The sequence below is a fragment of the Gekko japonicus genome, unplaced genomic scaffold (assembly GCF_001447785.1).
Source record: "Gekko japonicus isolate JY-2015 unplaced genomic scaffold, Gekko_japonicus_V1.1 scaffold37, whole genome shotgun sequence".
Classification (NCBI taxonomy): domain Eukaryota; kingdom Metazoa; phylum Chordata; class Lepidosauria; order Squamata; family Gekkonidae; genus Gekko; species Gekko japonicus.
The window spans coordinates 2523729-2533731 of NW_015171503.1; positions in this window are offsets into that span (position 1 = coordinate 2523729).

The window sequence follows — 10003 nt, forward strand, 5'->3', positions numbered from 1 at the left end:
TCAGTCTTGATGACAGAGAGAGACCTAACCAATATCATCAACATCTATATCACTGCCTTAAGTACTATCCAAAACAGAAAGGCCGGATGTCCATCTTCTAAGTAAACAATGTACGCAGGAAACCTGTTTAGTAGTGGCTCCGCAATACAGAGAGGAACAACATACTCTGAAAAGAGGTGTACACTTTCCAGATGTAAAGACAAAAGCCTTGCAGCGCATTGCTATACCCACATGCAACATTTGGCGGATTTTTTTTTTTAATGGTACCTTCTCTATTCTTTTAGAGGAAAAGGAAAGGGTAGTTTATGTTGGCACATGAGCTGAACGCCCTTGGTTGAAGAAGCACAAAAAAAGATTCGAGTGCATGGAAGCTGGCAACATACCAGTTTCCTCATGCCAAGGAGAAATGCAGCTGCTTCCTGGTCTAGGACCTCCCCACCCAACCCCCAACTGTGTAGTAGGAGAAAAGGGCTACTTTTCACACTTAAGACCAACATGATGATTAGGTGATCTGAAAACACTCCCACGGGCAATGAAATTGGAAGTGCAGTTTAGGAACAACGAGGCTTATCTAACCCTGAGCCTTAACCTCGCTGACAGTGTGGAGAAAGTGCACACACCCAAGTTGCACTCCCACAGGAAGCCTGCATTCGTTGGAATTACTTTCCTATCACTGCTGGAGGAAGGTATGGACTAGGGGACCGCACACCCAGGGGAGCAGACATGCCGGGGGCAGAAGGGCCAAGGCTGGCACCATCCATATCAAGAACTCACCACTTCGGCTTAAAGCCAGTTTTGTCCTATTGACTTTAGAGGGATGGAATCAGTCGCGGGCTTCATCACGCCCAGTGAATTGAGCTGTTGGCTGTGGATCAGAATTAAAAGACTAACAGTTTAGGAATGAGGACAGAGGCTTGTGAAATTATGTGTGGGGTGGGAAAAGTGGAGAGCTTGCTCCCACCCCCCACCCCCCGCAATAGGACGAGAACTAGGGAACATCCTATGAAGCTGATGGGCAGGACGTTCAGGACAGAAAAAAGAAAATAACTTTTTCATAGCATGATTCATTGGTTTAGGGAGCTTGCTACCACAGGGTATAGTATCGACGAAGGGAGCTTTGATCGCCAACCGCTTACGCCCCCAAAATCTTGTTGGTCTCTAAGGTACTGCTAGATTTGAACCTAACAGGATGTAGATCAAAATGGGTAGCCGTGTTAGTCTGTCTGAAGCAGTGACTCACAAAAGCTCATACCCTGGCCACATATTTTGTTCGTCTTTAAGGTGTAACCAGATGTAGTGATTCCCTCAAGTTTTGATAGCTTTAAAAGACAATTAGACAAATTCACACAGAATAATGTCTATCAGTGGCTATTAACTAGAACGGCTAAACTGAACCTCAGTATTCAGAGGCAGCTGATCTCTGGGCAATTGCTGGGAAGGGCAACAGCAAGGCAAGATTCTGGCCAATATGGAAGCAGGGTAATGGACCAATCCAGCAAAACTCCTCTTATTAGTCAGAGTAATCCAATTCCCCCTTTTTGCTGCCAGAGAGATGGCATACAAATTTAGGGCCCCTTCAGGGAAATATTTAATGTAGCGACAAGAAAGATTCTAGTAGGCACTATTGTCTTTGATATAGGAAGGTTAACAGTCTGGTTACCTCACATGACTGTGACATGGTAAATACGTCATGCCTGATGCACGGATTTCTAGCTCCATGCATTTGTGGAATCTGAGCTGCCAAAGAAGAAACAAGATCACTGGCAACCAACAGCATACTAGGGAATGAACGTCCACCCAGCTCCAGTACAAGTAGATCTGGACCACAGTGTTTGAACTAACAAGCCACTGATCTGTACTGACTGGTGATAAATCGGCCATTCTAATGGGGAAGTTTCATCTTTTGTTTTCTTTCTCAGCTGTTTCTCCAGTTATGTTGCAGTTTACATTTTAACTGTAAGAATCAAAGAGTACCTCTTCCATAGCTTCTTCCAGAGACACACACACACCCCGGACAGTCATGACATTTTTGTCGTTGTTCAGTCGCACAGTCGAGTCCAACTCTTTGCGACCCCATGGACATAATTAAAATAACTGCATATGAAAAAAATCACCAGAAGGAAAAAAAAAATGATTACAATCCTGCTACATTTCTGAAAGCTAAAATGCGCTCACACACACACACCTATGTTCTTAGTATGAGGATAAGGGTTGCCAGCCTCCAGGTGGGACCTGGAGATTTACCACTATTACAATTGCTCCCAGGCAACAGCAATCGGTTCCTCTGGAGAAAATGGCTGCTTGGGGGTGGGGGAACTCTACTGCATTATACCCTGCTGACGCCCCTCCACAGGCTCAATCCCCCAAATCTCCAGGTATTTCCCAACCCAAAGCTGGCAACTCTGGGGACTCAGATGGCCACTGGAGTTCAAAGAATGTACTTCTATTCAATCATTCCCTCATCCTTAAGCAAACCCTGATTCTAACTAACTTCTCCAGGAAATCTCCTCCTTGGAAAATCAGAAAAGTTCAGTGCAATTCAAAACTAGTCACTCTCCAAAGTCCCACAGCACATTCATGTTTTTCCACAACAGACCAAGAGCTGCTTCATGCATTACCAGCAAGAAAGGAAAGAACACGTTGTCTAGTGGTTGAAGAGCATGTGCATGTCTGGCAATGTAGTCAATGTGCACCCGGCAAGCTCAGCCAGACATGAGCGTGTGTTTGCTGCTAGTTTTCAGGTATATAAATGTCCTTTTTTACAGAAACTGTGGTCCCACTGTGGTCAAGACAGAGGCAAAAACCTGTGTGTGTGGTGTAGTATGTAAAGCAGCCCAGCACAGCTGCTCCCCCAGTAGACATCAACCCAGCCACTCTACCTGTCTTGGCTGCAGTCCACCCACCAATTAAATAGTTTCATTAAAAGCCAGCAGGAAATCTAAGCCTCTTGGAGTACTACAAAATTGCATTAAAAACAGTGGGCTTGAATGGTATCCATTGCACGTTTTGCCATTAAAAGCGCAGCAGTGAAAATACACTACTATAAATAAGGGGCAGGATCAAGTTCCATCCCGTTCTAAGAGCCATAACTGCCATCTCATGCATACTGTTCAGGTTACTCCTACCCCCATGCAATGCTGGATTTCTCCTGTTTGGGAACTCATTGAACAATTTTCACTGTCACAGAGGTGGGGGGGGGATATGCAGAAATGGATAGCAGATCTCGCTCCACCTCTCGGGGGGGGGGGGGGGGGAAATCACCAGCACTGAACAGCACTATGCCCAGCAATTCCAGGAAACTACAAGGCATTGTTCCATTTCACAAATTGTCTGTGAATTATGGAAAGGCTGTTGAATTATGCAGAAGCTTTCCTGTCATTCTCCAAGCCATTCCAAACACAAGTGTGGTTACAAAACACCCCAGGGAATAACTGATCTATTGGGATACGTTTGGATCTCGGAATACAGGAACCCATAAACATATGCAAGAAACAGACCACCTAATTACACTTGTACAGGGATTAAATTCCCCTGAATGCAACAGGATCGCACAAATAGCCTTGGACAGAGAGTTGTGCTGCCTGGATGTGGCAAACTAACATGCCTCCTAGGACTTCAGTTGTAGTTTTGAAGATTGTGGGGCAGCTTGACCAGTTAGAGCTTGTTTAGCTTTGGGGTTGGAGCAGTTGGAGTACACATTAACTATACCGTGTATTCTAATTTGTAGCTCAAACCCACCTAGTCTACTGCCCATTTATAGCCTGCATAAGAGAATGGTGCCCATATTTCTAGTACAAGTTGACTGCATCTTTCTTGTAATGCTTGCAGGTCATTTGCATGCCTGAAAATACCCAGTATGCATGTCTCGTCCCTGTTGCCCCCCCCCCCGGCAAGCCAGTAGTTCTCAAGAGCCTATTTAGGGTTGCAAAGAAGAGTGGGAGACTAGGGAAACAAAATGCCATGGGCCCTGGTTTCTCTGGGAGTCCATTAATCTGGGCATATTCTGCAATTTGTTGGCTTCATCCCTACAGAGGTTCTTTTCCTCATTGGATTTCAAACTGTAGCAGGGTTGGTTTTTTTTGGGGAGGAAGGGAGTAGCCATACAACATCACCCTCTCATCATCCACTTTCCAGGTTTTCCCCATTCCCAACATGTTCTCTTTCAAACCTGGTTTAGTATGATCTTTCCAGAAAGAACACAGTCCAAGCATGTTAGGAAATAATCTGACAGGAAGGTGCATATTTTTTTAAAGATCCCAGCTGCCTTAACACCATTTTCCTTGTTTCAGCACCCCATGCACATGACCACCATCTTCCTCTGGCACCACTAGAGGACTTTTTCTGGTAATCAGATATTGCTATTACAACGTATCACAATAACCATATAACAAACTATTGTCGTGATTCTCTGAATTCCCAGCCTTCATTTTGACCGCAATAAGTCTCTAGACCTCTTTGTTGTGATAGCTATAGCTCTCAAAAAAGGGGGGAGAATTTTTTTTAAACCAAGATTAAGAATACAGAGGAACCAATATACCATGAAAGTTATTGCACTATGATGTAAGTAGGGTTCCCTACTTTGGGTTGGGAAATACCTGGAGATCTTGGGGGGGCAGCCTGGGAAGGGTGGGGTTGGGGGGGGAGAGACCACAGCAGGGCACATTGCCATAGAGTCCGTCCTCCAAAGCAACTGATCTCTGTCATCTGGAATTCAGCTGGAATTCTGGGAAATCTCCAGGCCTCACCTACTGCATTGGCAGTTTTGTGTAGTGGTTAAGAGCAGCATTCTCTAATCTGGAGAACCAGGTTTGAGTCCCCATTCCTCCACATGAAGCCAGCTGGGTGACCCTGGGTCAGTCACAGTTCTCTCAGAGCTCTCTCAGCCCCACCTACCTCACAGGGTGTCTGTTGTGGGGAGAGGAAGGGAAGGCGATTGTAAGCCACTCCGGGATTCCTTCAGGTAGTGGTGGGGTATAAAACCAACCCTTTTTCTTCTTTTTTTTATTTAAGGGAGGAAAATAACTAAAGGTGGTTTGCAGGGGGTGTGTGAAAATGGCAACTGATGGATTAAAGTGGGCACAAAACTCTTATGTGTGTGGATGCTCCAATGCCAGTACGAACACTCCTGCATCCACAGCACCAATGACATAGAAATGGAGATTCCCTTACCACATGGATGCAACCAGTGTTTCGACTTGATCCATGTGGTGTGCAGGGAGCCCAGAGGAAATCTTTGTCTGGGGGTCCATGGTAGTTCTTGGCAGACCTGATTGCACCTTTGACGGTTGGAAACTTTTCAGTATCAGCCAAACAGACTTAATGACTTTAGGCCTATTCCACTGTATTATTTGAACTTCCTGCTCTGCAAAGAGAGAACCAGTCAAAATTCATCTCCTTCTAGCTAAGAAGAAATCTCATTAAGCAGCCACATCTGCTCATGGTCTCAACTACTGAGCACAAAGAACCCAGAACAATAAAGATGAGAACTTTGTACAACTTGAACACTTGCTTCTGCTTGGTCCAATAAACGTTGTAACAGGAGAAACTGCAGTTGCCACTTGCACAAATCTCTTAGAGGCACTGAAGCCCTCTGCTGTGTGGAATCCTGAAACTCCACTTCCAGTAGTTTCTGAACAAAGCTCTGTTGGCAGGCCCTGCTAATAAAATATTTGGAAACCCACTGAGCCATCTGGGGACGGAGGGGCTAATTTGATCAGGGAAGCAGGTGTCACTGGGTGCTTAACCCTCTCCCAAACATTACTCCAACCTAAATCAAACCCATAAATCTGTCCCTAGCTTTGCTGGAGGAAGGAGTATATCAGTACCTGCATTTATTCCTCCTAGCAGGACTAAAAGCTTTAGGAAACGGAAATTTAGTTGTTAAAATACTACAGGGGGGAAAGGTTAATACCCCCCCGCAGCTGCCTTCAACTAAGGAAAAAGACATCATATTACAAACATGAAGCTGCCAAGTACTAAGTCAGAACTTTGGGACATCTAACTCAGCAGTGTCTCCTCTGAACTGGCAACAGCACTTAAACAGAGAAAAATGAGCTGCTTAAATTGGGTGCACAAGAAAACTTTTGGAGGCATTGTGGTTCAAAAGCAAAAAAAAGAAAAAGTGGGGGTTTCATACTGCAACATCTCAATCTTCTCTTTATCTGCAAAACAGGAGTTTGGGATAGTGTGAAGGAGGACATCGCCTCAAGGGCAGTGCCTGTGCTATCAACCACTGCAGAGAGAGGACTTTCCGAACACCCATTACCCAGCATCCCACTGGGAATGCTGGGGACTGATCTTGGGACTTTTTGCATGCAGGATAAATGTTCTGACCTGCAGGGTATCCCCCCCCCCCAATCGAATATGTTTTTGGCCCTCACAGTCTGATATTCCAAAGATGTCACAGCTCTATTTTGTACCATATCCCTAAACTGGGAGAAGAGAGTCTGTGAATATACCAATCAAGTAGATGCGTTCTGTAGACTATCCACTTTTGTTTTCACACAATGTCATAGACATTGATTGATCGTGCTCAGGTACTATTCTACCATTTGGCCTACCAGGAATCATCAGTTTTCAAATGGCTTGCAGGTACTTAACCCTTTCAGCCAAACTTAAGTGTGAATCACTGTGATGCTTTTGAGGCAAAGAGTCTTACTTATGATACTCCAAAATGCTTTAATCAACCATAAGAAATAGATTCCCCCCTTTCTGGGAATGTTGGCTTTGTTCCACAAAAATAGTACAAGAAATCTCCACCAGTTCTAAATGACAACTCCCCGGGTTCTTGAGGAAACCCAAAAGTTATAACTTAAAACCAATATATGTTTAGATGTATCCTCTGTGCACAAATGAAGAGAAACCAATATCACTGTTGCTCCGTTAGTTAAAAGAAACATTGGTGCCTTCAGAAGTCAGCTGATTTCCCAATGTTTACTAGAGTATTTCATACAGGCTTGTTTGCAGCTTGTTCCTAATTATTCCTAATGCTATAATAACTAGCCTAATGTAAGTAAAACCAACATAGCAATTACACATAGAAGACTGCAGACTAGCAAGAGATTTTATGCAGTGTGGCCGTTTTAAAATAGTGTCTCCTGATATTAACTACAGGTGCATCTCAACAAGTCAGCTGTTTTCAACTCTTTATGAGAAGTCCATTCTGACAAAATAATAGGACTTTCCTTCAAACAGGCCAGTCTTAACAATTAGGTGTGTCCAAGCCTCTTGGTTTTAATAGGAACAGGCTGCAAGTGTGCTTAGGATCACAGCTTATTACACACATGACTTGGTCCTCCACTGAAGCCAACAGAACTTGCTTCCATGTAAATTACTGAAGCGTGCGGGGAGTAGTTCTCATTACAAAAGGAGATTATGTCCAGTTTCTGCACACTCAAGTCTAAAGGAGTGTACAAGCTATTAAACAGATCTCTTCCTGCCAGATGTCCTACACCTTTAACACCTATGGGGGGGGGATACAGAAGGTCAGGTTTTTCCCATCAGTCCATCTTCCAGCTTTGAACAAATTTTAACTGTTCAGCTCCAACCTGTTTTCTTCCTCTTCAGAAGAAACACAAGAACCCTGCTAGCATAGTGGAACGGTTAGGACTAGGATCTGAAAGACCCAGATTGAACTCCCGCTCAGCCATGGAAACTTGCTGGGTGATTGTGGGCCAATTACTTTCTCACACCTTCACCTACCTCTCCGGGCTGTTGTGAGAATGAAACAAAGGAGGGAAGAACAATGTTGTACATTGTACTGGAGGCAGGGAAGCGGGGTATAAATAACTTACTTGATGTAAGAAGAGAGATGGCAACCCTTCACAGGTCCCCGAAAAGCAAAAGACTCCAGTGTTCAAAACAATCAGTTACACATAAAACAGCCTAACCGTACTGAAAATTAACCCATAAGTAAGCCTGGTTGTAAGTAAGTTAGTAAGCTGTGGTGGCTCAAGTGGTTAAGACGCTGAACTGCAGGCTGTGGAAGGTCGGTAGTTCAGCAGTTTGAGACCCGGGTTCTGCATGACGGAGTGAGCTCCCGTCTCTAGTTCCAGCTCCTGCCAACCTAGCAGTTTGAAAGCAAGAAATTGCAAGTAGATAAATAGGTACCACTTCGGTGGGGAGGTAACAGCGTTCCGTGCACCTTGGTGTTTAGTCATGCCGGCCACATGACCACGGAAACGTCTTCGGACAGCGCTGGCTCTTCGGCTTTGAAACGGAGATGAGCACCGCAACCCTAGAGTCGGATTCGACTGGCTTTCGAGCAAGGGAACCTTTACCTTTACCTAAGCCTGATTGTATTTAATGGGACATCTTCCTCCCCCTCAGTCTATGAAGCTTCTAATTACAAAGTACTGAGGCCTCACAACCAATCCTTTGCACATTTGTTTGAAAATAAATCACAAATAAGATCAACAACACTTGCTGAGAAGCATGGAGAAGGCTGTGTGGTGTTATGATTAGTCTAGGACTGGACTCATCCATTCACCAGAAACCTCCCTGGGTGAGCCTGGATCTGTCACTCTCTACCTCACAGGGCTGTCAAAAGAATGAACCACCCACACTGCCCTGAGCACCTTGAAAGAAAGGCAAAACAAACAAGAACAATAAAGACATAGAAGAATTATCAGTCTGAGCCTCACCATAATAGGAGCGAAATCAACAGGAATTTCTCCCAGGTGAAGAGCATACTACAGTTCAACACCTCTTAAGAACACCATCTGAGTCATAAGGGGAAAATTCACAACAGGCCAAAACCCTCACTCCATATTCACTTCCCCAGTAAGTCTGCCCACAAACTTCACAGCTAATGTGCATTTATTTAAAGACAGCATAACAGGGAGCATCAGCAGTGAGAGAAAATCCAAGGATAGAAATTGTTCTAAGAGTTAGAAGAATGATAAAAACAACTAGAGATTACAGAGGAACACAGCTACCTCAAACCCACCTTGCAGTTATCTTCCAGTTCCCTGATAAAATCGCTGCCATGAAGCTTGCTTGGTTCAACTATAGGCTTCTCTTCTTTGCTGTACTTCTGGTGTAAGTCACTTCATGGAACCTCTGCTACCTGTTCTCCAAGCTGGTGTTAGTGCTCTTTCTTCCCACCTGGGACTGATTGGTATAAATTGGCCGCCAAATGCAGTTCTTTAGTTAATTACCGTATTTTTCGCTCCATAAGACGCACCTGACCATACGACGCACCTAGTTTTTAGAGGAGGAAAACAGGGGGAAAAATATTCTGAACCCTGGGGCTGTCATTCCAGTTCCTGAACACTCCTGGCACACCCTGGGGCTGTCAATCTACTCTGTGGCTTGTCATTCCAGTTCCTGAACACTCCTGCTCCACCCTGAGGTTGTCATTCCAGTCCGTGGCACCACGATTTCTGTGGTGCAGGCTGTGGCCATGGACAAGGCATATTATTTAATGGTGATGTTGGGGTGACACAGTGCAAAAATCATAAGGATCCATGAGGATCCGTGCGTCAAAACCATGATTTTGCAGAATGGTGTTGCCACAGAGCCGTGGCACTGTGGTTTCTGTGGTGCAGGCCATGGCCATGGCCATGATATGTGATTTGATGTTGTGTTTGGGGTGACCCAGTTAAAAAACCCTGAGGATCCATGAGGATCCGTGCTTTGGAACCATGTTTTTGCAGAATGGTGTTGCCACGAAGTTGTGGATCTGTGATTTTTGTGGTGCAAACAGTGGACGTGGATGTGTTATGTGATTTGATGACTTGTTTGGGGTGACCCAGTTAAAAAACCCTGAGGATCTATGAGGATCCGTGCTTTGGGGGAGAGAGAAGGCTGCAAGGGGCTTGGATCTCTGAGATTCAAGCCCCGTGCAGCCTTGCCACCGGCTCCCGGGGGCTGGGGAGGCGGGGGGGGAGAGAAGGCTGCAAGGGGCTTGGATCTCTGAGATTCAAGCCCCGTGCAGCCTTGCCACCTCTCCCGGGGGCTGGGGAGGCGGGGGGGGGGGGGGGCGAATGCTGCACGGGGCTTG